Genomic DNA, 19,228 nt, shown 5'->3' with positions numbered 1-19,228 from the left:
TGAGTTCAATCTAGAGGAGCGGACAGACTGGGAGACAAGTGGAAGGGAGGCACGTGTGTGTGCATCTAAAATAAATTTTAAAACAAAGGGGAAAATAAGGCCCATTCAGTCTATAAAAAGGAAAGTTGAAATTGGAGCAAACATTGAAAATCAATCTGGCAGGTTTGGGTAGAGCTGGCTGCAAGACATCTGGGGAGGGCTGCTCCTTTTGTTTTCCTTTCTCCCTGCTCTCTGTGAGCAGCCCTCACCTCTGCTCACAACATTCTTTCCCTAGTACTCAGGCTCCTGGGGGTGGAGGGTCAGCGAGTGAGGGGGTGGGAAAGCAGAATCACCTTCCTGCCAGCACCTACTGGGTAGCAGATAAGCTCTTTCTAACCACAGCACAGATCTTTCTCCTTCTCTGAACACCTGCATTAACCCAGCTGCGATTCTATCCTGTGTGGCTGCTCTCTGCCAGGCATTGTGCCAGGCAGGGGGAAGGACATCAACAGAAATAAGTTATGCTCACTGATTCACAGAGTTCTCAGCTATAAACAACAGAACCTCCTCCAGTCTGTGAGCAGGAAAGGAATTTATTAAAGATAACGGGAAACTCACAGGCTTTGTGGAAGGCCGGAGATGCAGTCTTGGCTCATCCAATAAATACCCCAAACCCCTGTCCAGTGGCTCCAGAAAGACCTCACTGTCACTAGTCCCAGTCACTGCACATTGGCCTCTAGAAACCCTTGTCCTAGGAGCTGCCTAGCCACCTTTGTTCCTAGGTAAGTGGTTCGCCTGCATGCTCTTTGAGGGAGTCCTGCTCGGTGGGTCTGATTGTGGAACCAAGGTAACATGTTTGTGACAAGGATACTAGCACAGCAAGTCCTAGCCTCTACCTATCTGTAATGGGACTCAGACCCTAGGAAATTCATCAAACTTGGTGTTTCAAAAGAAACCAAGGGGGTACAAACCATGAAAAATATGCCCTTGACTTCCAGGAACTTAGAGTTGATGTGGTTTAAACATACACAGGCAAAAGCAGAAGTGTGCAGGGGCCTGTGGTCTCCTAGTGAGTCGGGAGGCAGGCCTTCGAGGATGCAAGAGAGTACCCCAAGCAGTGTCGGTGGGTGGTAAGACTGACTTTAGAGCTGGTAGAGGATAGCACTGGAGAGGATCACTGTGGTCTGCTCTGAAGATCCCAGAGAGCCAACTGATTAAGAGGCCTGTGCTCTCCTCTGTGGGTAGAGGAAAACTGAGGGTGGAATTTGAGGCACTGTAGCAAGCTGTGGAGGGAGAGCAATTAGGGACAAAATGGTGTGGTGGGTTGAATTGTGTTCAACCCAAAATTCATATGTTGAAGTCCAAAGCCATAATACCTCAGAATGTGACTCTATTGAAGATAGGGTCTTTATTTATTTTTTAAAAGATTTATTTATTTATTTGAGAGAGCGAGAGAAAGCATGTACATAGCGGGGGGAGGTGCAGAGGGAGAGAGAGAACCTCAAGCAGACTTACCACTAAGCATGGAGCCCAAAGCCCCAAGCCCGAAGCCCCGTCTCAGGACCCTGAGATCATGACCTGAGCCGAAATGAAGAGTCGGAGGCTTAACAGAGCCACCCAGGCACCCCTGGGTATAGGGTCTTTAAAGAGGTGTTTGAGGGTAAAACAAGGATGAGCCCTAATCTAGACTGACTGGTGTCCTTTTGAGGAGAGTAGGAAGCAGATGGCCATAGAGGAAAGAGCATGTGAAGACTCAGGGAGCAGAAGGCCATCTGCAAACCAAGGAGAGAACCTCAGAAGGAACCAATCACGCCGATACCTGGATCTCAGACTTCTGGCCTCCAGAACTGAAAAAATAAATTTCTGTTGTTTGAGCCCCCCAGTCCGGGATATTTGGTTATGGCAGCCTGAGCAAACTCATGCAGATGGTAAGCCCCTCAAAAATACCGGGAGGCTCTGCTTGTTGCTGCCCCTTAAAAGCCATCCTGGGCATCGTGGGAGCAAGCAGGGAGATTCAAGAAGAGTTCTAGGAAGTTCGAGCTGTGGAGGCTGGGTTTGGGACATTCCCACTCTCTCAGAATAGACTCCCAAGAGCAGTGCGCTGGTGGCTGTGCTGAGCTGACCCACTGAGCTATTCTTACACCTTCCTGAAGTGCAGCTTGGACAGGCTGCGCGATTGGCATCTGTGAGTCATGTGCCCAGCCATCTACACAGCACAGGATAAAAGCTCAGGAAAGCAGTTCTCTTCTCTGCTCTTTCAAATCAAGAGCAAATGAGGGGTGTCATGACAAAAGTAAACGTGTAATTGGGGTGGAGACCTGATTTATGAACAATGAAAGCATCTAAAAACATAGTTTCTTGTTGGTAGTCAACCTTCTGTAAATACTGAATGTGTTCTTGGTGAGTTGTCTTTCTGAGTAGTGCCACATACGTGGTTGCCCTCTCTTGTATAAGTTTGGGTGCATGGCCTGTAATTCCCGGGTGCATGGCCTGTAAAGATTCCTGCTCATCACGATGGCAGGTAAACTGATGTATCCTGCCGTGTTCCATTTCATGATACATAGTGATCATTTGCTCATGGCATTTCACATTCTTTTAACTCCTTGGTTTATCAGGTTTTTGTTTGTTTTGTTTTATTTTGTTTTGTTTTCTTGAATCAGCATGTTCTCAACTAGCCCTGTTCTTGGACATTTGTGTTGGTTGTTTGGTTCGTTTTACATTTTCCCACTGCAGTGGGTATCATTGAGGATACCATACCCCTTCACTATACTGTCCTTCTTAGAATCAAGTCCTCGAGGTGAAAAGGTGAAGTCAAATGTTGTCAACAGTTTTAAGAAGTTGGAGATTCACTATCACGTCCCTCTCTAATAGCTCTAACATACACCATCCTTGTGCATTTCACTTCCCGTACATACCTCTATTTCCCTCTGCGTATTAGAACTTAAATAATTATTTTTGTTATTTCATTATGGTTCCGTTTTATCAATGTACTTACCTTTTTTGTGTTATCAGTAAGTTGAACTTTTTCATGTGTTCACTCATCATTTCTATTTGGGTCCATGCATGTGTGTGAAATGCCCCTTTATTTCCTTTGTCATTTTTCTACTAGGATGTTTTTCTTTTTCCCACTGATATTTAGAAATAAAGTCTTCATATAATGAAATTGTTCTCCAAATTTGGTCATTGCTTTTTAATTTTGTTAACAGACTCACGACTTTCACATATTCAAACTTATTTGTTTTATTTTTTTTTCTACTCAGAATAAGACAAATATTTACCTGTATTTCCTGTGATGAATTCATGATCTTATTGTAAAAATTTAGCCTTTGGATCCTTTTAGAATTTATTTCATTGTGGGAACTAAAGTAGAAGGTTAGTTTTGTTTCTTCCCAAATAGTCTACCACTTGTAATACCATTTATTGAATGATCAATCTGTACAGATTTCTTTTTTTTTTAAAGATTTTATTTATTTATTTGTCAGAGAGAGAGAGAGAGAGGGAGAGAGAGCAAGCACACGCAGACAGAACGGCAGGCAGAGGCAGAGGGAGAAGCAGGCTCCCCGATGAGCAAGGAGCCCGATGCGGGACTCGATCCCAGGACGCTGGGATCATGACCTGAGCCGAAGGCAGCTGCCCAACCAACTGAGCCACCCAGGCATCCCCAATCTGTACAGATTTCTAAGACTAGATTTATTTTATGTAATCTTTTATATATACTTGTATTTTCTGGGTTTTCTATTTCCGTTACCTGTGTCTTTCTATCCTTATATCAGTAGCACACTACTTCAAAAAGTATTCATAATTAATTTTAGACATCTTACAGAACAAGCATCCTCAGCCCATCTTCCTTTTCAAAAGGTTCCTGCAAATTCTTACATTAAAGTCTGTTTATCTAGCTTGCTCATCTCAAAATGTTGACAAAAGCAACTTGATGCTTTTCTTTGTCCTAAAGATCCAGTATCAGCCTAGATGAACTGATATATACATGCAGCCCTCAAGATGCCTTAATCATCTGGAAGTGAGGTTCTTTGCCTCATGGTCCGGGAACTTGGACTAACCCAGTTACCCCATCAAGGCTCCTATTGTGTTTTCTTTGTCTCTGTATCTTTATCAGTGTTTTATCATCTTCCTGAAAGTTCCTTTACTGCCTTCTTTCTTTTTTTAAAGATTTTATTTATTTATTTGTGAGAGGGCGAGTGAGAAAGAGAGAGCATGAGCAGGGGGCCGGGGGAGAGGGAGAAGCAGAGTCCCTGCTGAGCAGGGAGCCCAAAGCAGAACTTGATCCCATGACTCTGGGATCATGACTCAAGCAGAAGGCAGACGCTCAACTGATTGACCAACCCAGGCACCCCACTGCCTCATTTCTATCCTTTAAATTATACATACTGTGAAAAAGCAGCTAAAAATCACCTATCCACAAGGGTTTCTAGAATATCCTCTGTAATAAGATAGCACATTCTCATTGCTCTGTGACTTGGGACTCACATTTAGCTCTTTTCCCAGTTCATTTCAAGTATTACGTGTAGGTCTTGTTCATTTGCTAGATTACCTAAGGGAAGAAGGTCTACCTTTAAACCACCTGCCTCAGTCCAGCAGGGATCCTGGTACAGGATTTTCACTCAGTGATTACCACCTGAATTCATTGGTTCTCCTTCTCAGCCCTGCTTACCATTACATAATGTTTTGGGCAGCCTCTGGGTTTTGGCCTCGTTTGTGATTTTATGCAGTGCTCAGTGCTCTACCTAATAAGAATGCTCCATGTGATTTATCTAATGATAGGGCCTGCTTCTCAATTTGTTATATTATTGCATCCTGATAGATGTAACCTGTTGGCAGATGAAGGCCTTTGCATCTACATGAGAAGGAGGGTTAGGGCAGATATAGGAATGGAGTAGAATGAGGAACTTGGATATTCCATTTATATAAGACAGTATTTCTCAACCCTTGCTGTTTAAGAATTTCGTGGAGGAAAAAAAAAAAAAGAATTTTGTGGAGGGTTTTTGAAACTTAGCAATGCTCAGGCCCCATCCCAGACCAGGTAAATCAGAATCTCTGGGGTAGGAGCTGCATGCACATTTAATAGCTTCGTGATCAACTCCTACATGCAGCCAGGGTTGAAAGCCATCCATGATTCCAAAGCAGTACTTCTCAAACTTTAGTGTGCATGCAGACCTTCTGGGAATCTTGTTAAAATACAGGTTCTTATTCTGTGGGCCTGGAGTGAGAGTGATGTCCCAGATGGCCTCAGGGGGTGCTGATGCTCCTACTTCTTCCAGCACACTTGGATCACTAAGGATCTAATCTCACCCTTGGTTGAATATTTGAACCACTTGGGGAGTTTTCTGAAAATATGACAGGCTGGACCCTATGCTCAGAGATTCCAATTTCACTGTTCTGGGGTGGGACTTAGGTGTACATTTGAAAATACTCAAAATGTTTTACATGTGCATTTGGGGTTCAGGACCAAAGCAAAGTCAAGAAATGAAGCATTTCTCCAGTGATAATCCAACAGAAAACAAAACAGAACAAAAAACTTGGCTCCAGGCACCCATCAGCTCATAACAGCTGTCTGATTAAAGAGGAAGACCTTATTTTTTCTTGAAATGTCTGTTCTGAAATAAAACTTGGAAGGATTTAAGCTTGCTTTAAGAAAGTATGATCAGTGGAATGAACTAGACATTACCTGAATTTAGCTGTGGGTGAACTCAGAAGCATTTTCTTAGACACCTTTTATATTGATGAGATGGTCCTTTGAGAGAAGGGCAGATTTCAAGGGCTGTCCTATGTTACATGACTTGGGGACTCCACTGACCTTGCCACAATGCCGCAAGTATTATTTTAGAATGCAAGGATTTCGGTGGAGTATTCCAATCCAAGTGGAACACTAAGGTTTGTGAGGAGTGTTTTTGTGGCCAAGATGGAATTAACTGTTGCTACAAGGAAGTCTCAAGCTAGTAGGGTCAGTAGGGGGTTTCAGCTCTGTTGGGCTGCTCTCTGAGGAGTAGCTACTCCCTTCTTTAAAATTCCCATCCTGGGGCACCTGGGTGGCTCAGTGGGTTAAAGCCTCTGCCTTCGGCTCAGGTCATGATCCCAGGGTCCTGGGATCGAGCCCCGCATCGGGCTCTCTGCTCAGCAGGGAGCCTGCTTTCTCCTCTCTCTCTCTCTCTCTCTCTCTGCCTGCCTCTCTGCCTACTTGTAATCTCTGCCTGTCAAATAAAAAAAAAAAAATTCCCATCCTGAAGGGGGTTTAGTTTTTCAGTGGTATTTCTTTCTTTTTTTTAAATTTGTGGTAAAATACATAAAACACAAAATTTACCATTTTAACCATTTTTAGATGTAAAATTCGGTGGCATTAAGTACATTCACATTGCTGTTTAACCATCTCCAGAACTTTTTCATCTTCCCAAACTGAAACTCTGTACTCATTAAACAACTGTCTGTTCCCTCCTCACCCAGTCTCTAGCAACCCCCACTCTAGTCTGTCTCTATGAATTTGACAACCTTAGGTACCTCATATAGGTGCTATCTTACAGTATTTGTCCTTTCGTGACTGGCTCATTTCAAGGTCATGTCCTTGAGGATCATCTGTGTTGGAGCATACCTCAGAATTTCCTTCCTTTTTGAGGCTGAGTACTGTTCCATACATTTGGGTTGCTTCTACCCCAGGCTGACTTCCTTTATGTAGATTTTGAAACTTGATAAATATTTTATTATTGAATACCTATATCCACATGGGTTGTGCTCAGGATAGGAAATCATACCCAATCATCTGAAGGTATTCTAGAAGTTAGCCAGTGTCACTTCAGCTTTGGCTTGTGGCCATTTGCAAGAACAGAAGCGGTGGTGAGCACAGTGGAAGGACTGGATGTGAAGGTACAGAGGATGTCTGTAGTGTGCTTTGCACTCTGAACCCTGGTTGCTTCACTGCTCAGTTTAATTCAAATCAGCACAAAAGTTGTGTTTTCTGCTGGATTACTGTGGACACCAAAGGTCTAGCGCTTGGGGTGATAACACAGAATGTACTCAAATTGTGGCCCTAATTGTTCTGTTTCCTCAGTGGCTATGTCCCTAAGAGTGACTTTCCACACCCTTCCCCCACCCAAGTCCATGTGTCGTCTTCATGCCAGTCTCGGCCTATAGCGTTTTGCAGGAACAGGAGCTGCTCTGATGACAGAAGCATTGGCACAAATAGTACTTCCCAAACTTGCCCAATCACAGACAGAGCTGGGAGATTTGATGAAATACAAATTTCTGGGGCACATCCCAAAGCCTACTGAATCAGAATCTTTGGGGCAAAGAAATGGAATTTTAACAAGTGTCTCAGAGAGACTTATGGCACTACCAGCGAGTAGAGGGATGGAGCACTTGACTTAAACACCTGAGTGCTACAGATTTTAAGTGTCGGGAATATTCCAAAAATATGTATTGAGTGTGCCCCCATGCTAAGTGCTTAACAGGACAAGAAGGATAATGGATTAGGAGGCTGGCTGGCTGGCTGGCTGGTGGAAGCAGGTTTCCAGGTATTGCCTTGGTGGGGCCACCACCTATTACAGTTGAAACTTGGTTTTATGGTTCCAGAAATCTGACATTGTCTTTGTATAAAGTGTCAGTGTGGCTCTGGGTGCGATTTATTGCACCAAATTAAGGGCTTGTGAAATGTTCCTCTCTGATCTAAGAGTGCATCTCCAAAGAGGCCAATGCATCCATGTCACCTGGATTTATCACTCCCCGACCTTGGTCAGTGCCGCATCATCACAGCTATGTCAACACAACCCTCTTCCAGGGTTCCTGTGGATCTAGTATAGAAAAGAGTGAAGTGAGAAGAGCCCGATGCTCGAGTCAGAGTAACTGGGTCTGATTCTCCATTCTTTTTTATACTAGTTGTGTGACCCTGATAAGTTTCTTAATCTCTCTGAGCCTTGGTTTACTCACTATAAAATAAGGAAAATCAGGTGAATATGAAAATTAAATGAGATTTTAAATATAAATTAACTCAAATATGTAATGCCTTCTCTCTGCTAGTTCGGAACCTGAGTCAGTAACTGACATCTAGTGTGGGCTCACGGTGGCCACCCCCTTTCCTGCCACATTGCCTGTCCGTCCTATTTAGCACACTGCTCCACACAGAGGAAATATGTGCACTTCTCCCTACTGTTCAGAGCCAACTCCTTTGCCCTGTAATTGTTTCACAGCCCACTGAGTTTTTCTCATGAACTTTAAAAAATTTTTTATTTTATTTTTTTGCCATAGCAAAATAGAGGGTTTGATTACATTTTTTCTGGGAGAATTTTTTGACTTATTGCATTTTCTGTCCAGATCTCAAGCTGCCCAGTGGTAGTCCAGCCTGTGGTTGGAGGCCGAGGCCCAGACTGCCCTGGTTTCCGCACTGCCCAGGACACCCACTCCAGGAGTCCTGGGAAATCTTTTTCCATTTCTCATTATGGTTTCTACTCTTTGGGGAGAGTATTGAAATGTCCTCTTTTGTTAAAATAAATCAAGGGCCACATTTTGGAAGGAAACATTATCACAAAGGACCCTGGGGATAGCTGTTTCTATGTATACTTCGGGGAAGGGCAATTTAAATCTGGGGCTTATGGGGTGTTTCTGGAGGGCTATGAGCCCTAAAATGGTTTGCACCCTTGAATGTGTGGGTGGACTTTCCCAGGGAGATGATCCTCATGTAACAGCACTCCAACCTGTCTTGAGGGTTGACTTGCTTCAAGCTTAGGCACTCCTTGCTGGCTGACCTAAGCCCCTTGGTTTGTAGCAGAACTAACCTACCTTCCTTGAGATTTTGCAGACCACTGACTGGCCTTGAGGAATGAAGGACCAGACTTTCCCAGGAGATAAGTCCTGACCACATTTGAAAACAGCTGCCACTGATGGCAGTAAGTCTGTTCAGCATCAGATCAATGTATGACAAACCAACTGAGCCCTGGCTTCTCCTGAGCATAGAGCCCTCTCATTGTTTCCCTGCTTTCCTGTTTACAACTCTCTGGCTTCACCTGGATGGGGAAGATGGTCTTTAGGACGTTAGTCCACCATCTTCCCAGGTGGCCAGCTTCTTGAATAAAGCAACCTTTCCTTTCCCACCATCACTTGTTTCTTGAGTATTTCGGAGCAGTTAAGCCTGAGTTTGGAATTGGTTCTCTGTCTGATAACATCTAGTTTTCATCAGTTTCTTTCTGAGCTTCATGCACCTGGAGTGATTCTTTTTTTTTTTTTTTTAATTAAAAAAAAATTTTGAGAGAGTGAGCACACACATGCAAGATAGAGGAGGAGCAGGGGGGGAGGGCAGGGGCTGAGTGGGGGAAGGAAGGGGGTGGGAGAGGGAGAAGCAGATTTCCTGCTGAGCAGAGAGCCCCATGAGACAACGTGGGGCTTGGTCCCAAGATCCTGGGATCATGAGCCAAAGGCAGAGCCACTTAGGTGCCCCCCACCTGGTGATTCTTTGTTCCTCTTGGCTGAGCCAGCTCCTGTCCTAACTGGCCTCCATGCCAGGGAGAGTTCCCTTCCCATATTCAAGCAGCAGTACTGCTGGCAAATCCTGAGTAGGGAGGGCAAGAAGAGTCAGGCTGGAACAAGCTGACTGGCCCCACAGGAGCCCAGATCTGCTTCTGGGCCTGTCAGAACTTACTGCTGCCTTTCTGTGGATGCAGGGCAGGGTGGAATTTTGGAGTGATGCCAGGGATGATCTATATGTTGATAGTTCAAGTTCTGTATGTTCAGGTCCAGGTTCCTGAAGATGGTACTTCAGTGTTTCCAGCCAAAGAGTAATCTTAAGTTGGTGAGGGTCACCCCAGACAGCTGGAGTGTAGGCTGCTTCCATCACAGAGCTAGTCCTGGGGAGGCCAGGCATTCTATGCCTTCTAACAGGCCTTGCTCTCATCTCAATGACAGCCCTGCTACACCTATGTGCTAATGACAAAAACCAAGTGCCATAAAATCTTCAGGAGGAGACCTGCAGCCATAAGGTGGCTGAACAGAATCACCCAGAAAGGACTTGTATTGTCAGTTGAATAGGTAATGTAATGCGCTTGTTATGGGCCCAGGGCTTCCAGACTGAGAGGGCCCAGGCTTTCCCAGGCCAGGCCTCGTTCCTCTTTGGTCTCTAACAATCCATGATTGTGTAACCCTACCTACCAGTAAAAAAAGCTTTTGAACAAACACTTAAATCTGTGTATGCTTTTAGTTTATAAATTATTATGCATCAGTTTATAAATGTGTATGTGTTATAAATCATGCAAATACTGAAAGGAGACAAAAATAAATATGAATAAAAGTTATAATGGTTTTATAATGTATACTGCAGTAGATCATTGTATGTCTCCTACTTAGGGAACCACTGCTGCTTCTGTCACTTCTAATGTCTGCAGTCTTCTGCCCTGGTGTCCAGCTATCTGGAGAACAATCAAAAAAAAGCATGTGTCTTCAAGAGGAAATCAGATCCCTCATTTTCTTTGAGGTTTTCGTGTTTATCCTTCCTTCCTTTTCTTCAGAAAGCATTCTCCATACTGTGTCCCACATATACCCTTGTGTTTGCTTGAGGTTAGGACAGGGTTTTTTTGTTTGTTTTGTTTTGTTTTCCAAAGTAAGCTCTAGACACAATGTGGGGCTTGAACTCATGACCCCAAGAACAAGAGTCCCATATTCTACCAACTGAGCCTGCTAGACACCCTAAAGTTACGGCAGTTTAGATCAGATGGCCTGGGAGAAGCACCTCCAAGCCCACAAACATCCTGACGGGGTATTAAAAGGCCAGGGATTCTGCCTTGTAGATGGAAATGGCTTGGGTGCAGGGCTCTAGTATCATTTGCTGCATACAGACCACCCCAAAACGTCGGAACTTACGTTTTGTGACAGTGACAGTGTTAATCACCTCTTGCTGTTTCTGTGTTAGAGAATATTTGTTCACTCAACAGCTCTTCACTGAGTGCTTGGGCTAGATAGTGGTCAGAGCCTGGGCTAAGCAATGAACCAGAGAAACAAGGTCTCTGCTGTCCTGGGGTTTAGAGTCGAATGTGTACGTGACAGATCACAAACAAGCAAACAGTCCTCTGTTGAACAATCTGCGGGCTATCAGTAAAGAGCTTTATTTTTCCTCTGCCCCTGAACCTGACCTGTTTAAACATGCTATGTAGACTAGTTGAGCAATCTAGGCAGGCCCTTTAGTGTTTTGGTCCCAAGATAATTAAAAAGTGCTTTGGTCACTTTTAGTTACACAAAAGTATCAATCCAGAGTCTGTATCTGAACTGGAGAGGGGGATGAGAGAATTAAGGGTCAGGTACGTCTTGGCTGCTTCTGCCAGTGGCAGTGTTTAGGATGATTTTCTTCCTTTTGGGGCTTTTGTGGACTTCTCCAACATGCCTTGCTGTTCCTTCTTCTCAGCTCCCTTTCCACTACCTTCTCTGACTGCCTTTTAGCGTCTGTATTTAAACCCATGCTTCCCCTTGCCTTCTGCAGAGATTGCTTTGCCCCTTGCCACTCTTGGGTGGGACCTACTTAGATGGTCTTTCACCTTGCTGGGAAACATAGAGAGCAGATAGCTGAGAACTGGGGACCTCTGTCAAAGCTGAGACAGAAAGATTCCTGTATGAATATCTGGTCACAAATAAACAAAAAAGTTCTGATGTGGGTAATGTCACACTGTGCAAAATTTGAGAAAAGGTACAGAGAGGTGAAATGTGGAGCATGGTACAATGTGGTGCAAACGAACATATGCTTTGGAGTCAGATCATGTGGCTTGGAATCTGGACTCTGACTTTTGTTTACTAAAATTAAAAAAAGAACGTTGTAGCCGAATATACAGGATGTAAAATTTACCACTTTAACCATTTTTAAAGTTTACAGTTGAGTGGAATTACATCCACATTGTTGTGCAACCATCACTACGTCCATCACTGGAACTTTCCATCATCGCAAACTGAAAGTTTATACTCATTATACAATAATTCCTCTCTCCCAGCCTGTGGCAACCACCAACGTGTTTCCTGTCTCCCTAAATCTGACTTGCTCTAGGTACTCTCTGTAAGTGGAATCATACAGGATTTGTCCTTTTTTGAGTCTTCTGACATTTATTTTTGCAAGCATAGGTTAAAGCTAAAATCTATCTTTTTTTTTTTTTTAAGAATTTTTTATTTCTTTGACAGAGAGAGATCACAAGTAGACAGAGAGGCAGGCAGAGAGAGAGGGAGGGAAGCAGGCTCCCTGCTGAGCAGAGAGCCTGATGTGGGACTCAATCCCAGGACCCTGAGATCATGACCTGAGCCGAAGGCAGTGGCTTAACCCACTGAGCCACCCAGGCGCCCCACTAAAATCTATCTTATGAGGACATTTCTTCTGAGAGAATCACTTAGGATAATCCTTGGCACAGAGTGTGCCTGCAATAATTTTGCTTCACTTCATCTGATTTATTTAGAAAGGGTGGAAAAGGACACGGACATCGAGCGCCTGAAAGAGTGCGCGCCTGCGCTCTGTGCTCTCTAGAGGGCGGACAAGGGCTTTGCGCTGACCCGATCGAATATCTCGCGAGACTGTCAGACGTGTGGCGTGAGGCGTGGGAGGAAGGTTGTGCTCTCGCGAGAACTCTTCCTTTCGGCCTCTTACCTGATCGGGCTGGTCTCTCTCTCACGAAGCTTCCACTCCGATAGCCAGGAGCGGCACTTGGAGCTGGTAAGAACCGCAGTGGCTCGTGGGGCCTGCACACCTCCTCTAGCCCTCAGGTCGAGGGCTGTCCGGGGCGCCATGACCGCTTGCTTGCCGGGCATGGGCCTGCCCTACCCGGCCGGTCTTTACCTCAAACCGTCCGGCCCCCCGGGGTGGGGGGGGGGTCACCTTTTCTTGACTGTTGGCTGCTCTGAGCCTGTTCTCTCCTCAGCTCTTGACGCTGGCTCTGCCAGGGGATCACCACCTTCTGCCCGCCCGCCTTCTCCCGGCCCCGGGAGTGACAGCAGCAAGGTTTAGCGTGCTCTCGCCAGGGCCTCATGCATGCGAAGAGGTCCCCGTTTTCCCGAACGGGCGCAGAGCATATCCATTCCCAAACTGTTGGGTGAAAACGCGAGAAAGAATGTTTTTTCGGCCGTCTGTGTGCCAACACAGCGTTACCTACCCTCTCATGTAATGCTCCCCACAATCCCTAGAGGTAGCTTGATTCTCTCTCTTTTTTTACAGAGAAGAGCAAGGTTTGCTCGTTCCTTGATTCATCCCACCAGCGATCATTTATTCATTGCCTATGTGTTCAGCCTTTGTTGAGGCCACAGCAATGAAAAAAAAAAAGGGGGGGGCACAACGCTTATTTTCGTGAAAGTAAATACCTGTGGCGGGGTAACAGTAATATAAAAAAACAGTCTTACGTGCCATGTGATGTAAGATGGGATGATGCGATCCAGAATGACAGTGGTCAAAGCTGTCAGATGGAAAAAGCAGCTTTTTCGCAATACCGTTCTCCGGTGTTTTCTAATCAGGGTAAGGTTCACCATAGCATAACAGTATTTTGGATAGATTTATCTTTCCACCACCCACTTGGTGATCTGGAAATGTGGTTGTAAGGACTCTTGAGTTATTTCCTGGGGTGAGGATGAGACAGGTAATCATGGTTGGCTCATTTCTGTACTGGGGTCCTAGCGTGACATTTCTGAACTTTAAAGACTGTCAGACCCTTTAAGGAAGACTTATGCAAATGCTACAGTGGTGGGGGTGGTGGTGCACGTGCCTTGCGGCTTAGGGAAATTACTTGGTTTGCTCTTTGGAATGTTTGCTAGCTTGCCTATTTGTTAAGAGAAGTGAGATAATATATGTAAGCTCTAGTCCAGTAATATTCCTTACATTTTATTTTTCCTTCCCCCTCTTCTATGGGACTTTTATCCTTGGGTGGGCAGGGAAAATCCTAGGGGTTTAAAGTTTTGTGATATTTTGTGTCTAAATAAACCTCTACAATTACATTATTACTGTTGGACAGGTAGGTATTTAAAAAGTGGAAAAGCACAGTGAGCTATGTAAGGGAAGGAAAATGTGATTCTCAGAGGGGGAGGAGATATCTTATTTTAGAATTACATAGGACACGCCTAGCCACCCGATTTAAATCAGCTTAGCTGTGCCAGAATTTCAGGAACCTGTGGAGGGGCTTCAGAAAACTGCAGGATATTCTGATACATCCCTACCCCCATCTAAAAGTCTCTTGGCTCATGTTTTATAATAATTTCCTTCTGAGAGTAAGGGTTAGCATACTGGAAAACATTCAGAAACTCATCATTGCTGCTGGTGTATTTTTAACTCTCAGTGTCTTATTTCAAAGAATTAGTATGTTCTGCTGAATTTTTGGTGAATCAGTGGCACAAATTCTCCTCTAGGTAGGAAGTTCACCATTGTGCTCAGGGACTGTCATAAGTATATGTCAGTGTAGTCACTCAGTAAATATTTGTTGAGTAAATACATAAAATCTTAGTACTGAAGTGATCCCTTTAACATACATTGTGTGGCTAAGGACTTTAGACTCAGACCTGAGATTAAATCTTAGTTCCTCTACCTGGAAGTTTGTGATTATAGGTGATACATATTTAACTTCATCAAGCTTTAGGATCTTTATTTTTATTTTTATTTTCTTTTTAAAGATTTTATTTATTTATCTGACAGAGAGACAGATAACAAGTAGGCAGAGAGGCAGACGGAGAGAGAGGAGGAAGCAGGCTTCCCTCGGAGCAGAGAGCCCGATGCTGTGCTTGATCCCAGGACCTTAGGATCATGACCTGAGCCGAAGGCAGAGGCTTTAACCCACTGAGGCACCCAGGTGCCCCTAGACTCTTTATTTTTAATGAATTGTGGTGATAATATGTACTTTAAATGTTTGTGGGGACTAAATGGAAAGTTTAAAAAAAGAAACCCTTGGCACATAGATGTATTAAATACTTACTGAATTCATTCAGAATATATTTATTGAATACCTACTATATAACAGTGAACAAAAAGACAAAGTTCCTTCCTGGGTGGAACTTACCTCCTAATGTGTTTTCTGAAGTGGGGTCAGAAAATAAATGGTTTCTACATGTCAGATTATCATAAATACTGTGGAAAATACTGTGGAATATATTAAGGGGGAGTGTATGGAAGAAAGATTTATTTTGTATAGGATAGTGAGGAATAGCTTCACTGCGAAGACAGCCTAAGGAAGTAGTAGTCAGACACCCTAAGGAAGTGAAGGAGTGGGCATAAGGATATCTGGAGGGAAGTGCAAGGGCCCTGAGGCAGAAGTATCCTTGGTATGCTGGAGGAACAGCAAGGAGGCATTTGTGGCTGGACTGAGTAAGCAAAGAGGTGAGGAGAGAGGAGTGGGGAGCAGTCATGAGGTTTCTGTAGGAATACTGGAGAGATACAATGGTGACTTATTAAGTTGATGAGCTACATAATAAAATGTGTTCTTATCATTCCACCATCATATAACTCTTACCAGAAGTAATAAAAATAGCTACCTATTATACTAATATAGGTATCCTCTGGTTTTTTAAAGCTTGCATTATGCCACTTTGCTTTATGAAAGACCTGCATTTGTGTCTGTTTTCGATAAGTGAAAGAAATCCAAAGTGAAAGAAATCCAAACGGATAAAAGAAATCCGTTTTATAAAAAAGGGCAAAAACCAAAAATGATGTTCAGCATTTGTTTTGCTGTTGAGGCGGTTTGCAGTATGCGCCCCAGCAGCTAGAGTGGCACCGCCAAGCTCTTTCCCTGGGAGTTACACTCAGCATCTCAACATCAGGCCACCACAGCTTTGAACTGTGTCTCTGAGGACCAGTGCTTTATCTCAATTAATTTTGTGCATCTGTTTGACTTTTTCAGTAGCCGGAGCCTCAGACAATAAAGATTTATCACTGTGCATGATACACAATAGAATGTGCTCCTGGTTCAGAGAGCACTTTTTTAGGCATTGCTGAAATCAGTGAATTTAGTATTTCTGTTTGCATACCAGGTAGGTTGCAAGTCTAAAGTGACTATAATCAGGTATGTATGTATGGATTGTATGTATTGGATTAAGTTCAGTTTCATGGAGGCACCATAGATGTCCATGGCATTTTTGTTACTATTCCTGCTACTTTTTAGCTTTCTTAAAGATTTTATCCACAACTCAGATTTTGGCTTTGTTTGCATTGTGGATATGTCTGAATGCTTTGTTTCAGCATAGAACACACAAACAAGGTGAGTGGTCTAGGTGATATGGGGGCCAAGTTGAGCACTTTTACTTGAGTAGCTTTAGATAGTGTCTCTAAATAGTGTGCTTGTCAGAGGAGCTGCTGTATAGTTCTTCTCAGCTTGTCTTTGCTTGTTAAATTATAATATTTGGTCATAATTTATAAAAATCACATCAAGTCTACAATACCTCAGAGCCTGACATGGTAATCATCCTCTTTGGGTTAGGTAGATTCACTGGCAAGAGAATAAAATAGTTATTTTTTTAAAACAGTGTTTCAACTTTTTTTTTTTTTTTAATTAAGATTTTATTTATTTGGGCATCTGGGTGGCTTAGTGGGTTAAGCCTCTACCTTCAGCTCAGGTCATGATCTCAGGGTCCTGGGATCCAGCCCACATGAGGCTCTCTGCTCAGCAGGGAGCCTGCTCTTCCCCCCTACACCCCGCCTGCCTCTCTGCCTGCTTGTGATCTCCGGCTGTCAAATAAATAAATAAAATCTTAAAGAAAAAAAAGATTTTATTTATTTGACAGAGAGAGAGAGCGCACCTATGAGGGAGAAGCAGGCTTCCTGCTGAGCAGAGAGCCCTATGTGCAGCTCTATCCCAGAAGCCTGAAATCATGACCTGAGCCTAAGGCAGATGCTTAACCTACTGAGCCACCCAGGCATCACTAAAATAGTTATTTTGAAGCTGTTCTTTTTTTATTCTGATGTGAATGATTCATTCTAATTCTCTTAGCCATTCTTATCCCAAGTCATCATCCCTGATTTTTGCCTGGCTTGATTATTCACTGGAATCAAGATGTTACTCTCTGGTGCTAGAAGTATGTTTGGGGACACTTGAGACGTACTATTCCTCTTACCCAGTGCCTAGAGTGCTCTACAGATGTGACAGTTTCGTTCAGTGAAGGAGTGAACTGACCATATACGTTAAAAGGTTTTTGATTGCCAGTTTGGTTACAGATAAGAAATTAAGTCTTTTAATACAAGTACTGATTTCATAAGAACATAATCTTAGGTGTATTTTGAATTTAATTTTGACATTATTGCTAGTCCCCTGGTCTTGAAAGAAGAAAATATTATATTACTTGTTGACTTCCTGTTGGAAAAACCACAAGATACTTATCATAAAATTAGGGATAAAATGGTATTATTACTGTGATGGTAGATGTTTTCCTATCCTTGACTGTATTATGGGCAGAAGTTTCAAGTTGAAAATCGGGCAGGGCCCCAGTTCTGAAAGCCTACCAAACTTCTGTGATGTCAGCTAGAATTTCTGTGGTACTGCAAAAATCTTAGGAAAAAAAAATCCCGAGTTGGCTCAAGTACTTAACTGTGCTCAAGTACAGTTAATATTTCCCCCTTTAACTCACAGACTTCCTGATGTTTGTGAATCTCTATAGCTGAACTTTGACAGGTCTGGACCCAGGAAAGATGCTTTATCTCAGTGCCTGTTCTGGGATCATGGTGTCAGTGGCAATACCCTTGCTAGTTTTGTCTTGTTTGAGAGAAAACTAAAGGTAGCATTACACTAGAAACATTTCCACCTCTGAAAAACCTTCCTGAATTAATGCAGGCCTTAAGTGTGACATCAAGTTGATTATCTACGTTTAATGAAGAACTATACTTCATCTGGCTAGTCTGAACTTGAACATTTGCTTATCATTTATTCATCTGTCCATTTATCAAACATAGTTAAGTCTTTGTTGAATTTAGGGTCACAGCACTGCACAACTTCAGGGACACCATTCTCTTTATGCCATTGCAATAGAGCATGTAAAGTGAAGAGGGTTGGTAATGCCAAGACACCCTTATCAGGCTATCTGTTCAGCATTAGGGTGTACAAAGCCACATAAAACATGATACCTTCTCCTGGAGGTCTCAAGCTAAGGAGGCAGACATGTAACATGTAATTAGAGTAACATGTTACAGGTGTCATGCTGGAAACCTGTACTGATTAGAGTGGGTCCAGAGGAAGGAGCAGCTAACTCTGTCGGCCCAAACTAGTGAGGAGTGGGGTGCTGGGTCAGGAAAGGCTTCATAGTGGTGGGACTTGAGCATAGTTAGAAAAGAAAAGCATACAGGTAAGGAGAAGGGAACTGGTATTGCTGGTGGAGAGCACTGGGAGAGCCAAGCTGGACAAGGTGAATCAGCCTGGATGACTGTGGATAGAATAGCTGTGTAGCAGGTCACAGTGTGGGGCTGCCCTGAGGCGATAGCAGGAGAATCGTGTTGGAGCAAGAAAATAGAGAACTTTATTAACTTTGTAAGAAATTTGGACTTTATCCTATAGGCAAGTAGGGAGTCATTGGAGAGTTATAGTTTATGTTATCTCTAAATGAGATGATCTACTAGGAGTGGATGGTTCTCTTGTTCTGAGACAGCATAGAAATCTTGAAGCAGAAGAGAGGTAAAATAGAAACATTTTATAAAGATGTAAGGGCAAATAATGAAGTTTAAGGAAGTCAAGGGGAACCTACAAAGTAGTTTGAATGCAGAATTCTTCTAGATTTCTTTTTTATTAAGATTTTTTTATTTATTCCAGGCGCCTGGGTGGCTCGGTGGGTTAAAGCCTCTGCCTTCAGCTCAGGTCATGATCCCAGGGTCCTGGGATCGAGCCCCACATCGGGCTCTCTGCTTAGCAGGGAGCCTGCTTCCTCCTCTCACTCTCTCTCTCTCTGCCTGCCTCTTTGCCTACTTGTGATCTCTGTCTGTCAAATAAAATAAAATCTTTTAAAAAAAAGATTTTTTTATTTATTCACTTGAGAAAGAAGCAAGAGCATGAGCTGGGAGGAGGAGCAGAGGAAGAAGCACACTCCCCACTGAGCAGGGAGCATGATCGAGGCTTGATCCTAGGACCCCGTGATCATATCCTGAGCTGAGGGCATATGTAACCACTGAGAAACCCAGGCACCCCTGGAATTCTTTTGGATTTTTATGATTTTTTCCTCCACAGTCTTTTTATGTTTATATAATATTGAATAAATCACATCATTATAGTAACAACTAAAGCTGGCATAAGCTGACAGAACAAACACTAACTCTCAGTTACTGTAACTCAGGAATTCAAGT

At 43.4% G+C, this 19,228-nt stretch overlaps 1 protein-coding gene across 3 annotated transcripts in view; it reads left to right on the top strand.

Annotated features, from left to right (window-relative positions):
• Window positions 1-19,228, top strand: part of LOC111144880 (nuclear receptor coactivator 4) — a 63,523-nt gene that overhangs the window by 30,036 nt on the left and 14,259 nt on the right. For 2 of the 3 annotated variants that reach the window (XM_022499456.1, XM_022499455.1), the window contains exon 1: window positions 12,519-12,652. The exons of the other annotated variant lie outside the window; for it this stretch is intronic. The gene's annotated coding sequence lies outside the window, so the exon portion shown is untranslated. Of the gene's footprint in view, window positions 1-12,518; window positions 12,653-19,228 lie in introns of those variants that run through there. 3 annotated transcript variants of the gene reach the window in all.

The sequence above is a fragment of the Enhydra lutris genome, unplaced genomic scaffold (genome assembly GCF_002288905.1).
Source record: "Enhydra lutris kenyoni isolate GAN:26980312 unplaced genomic scaffold, ASM228890v2 scaffoldscaffold12, whole genome shotgun sequence".
NCBI classification, from domain to species: domain Eukaryota; kingdom Metazoa; phylum Chordata; class Mammalia; order Carnivora; family Mustelidae; genus Enhydra; species Enhydra lutris.
This window is presented reverse-complemented; position numbering and strand designations above follow the sequence as displayed.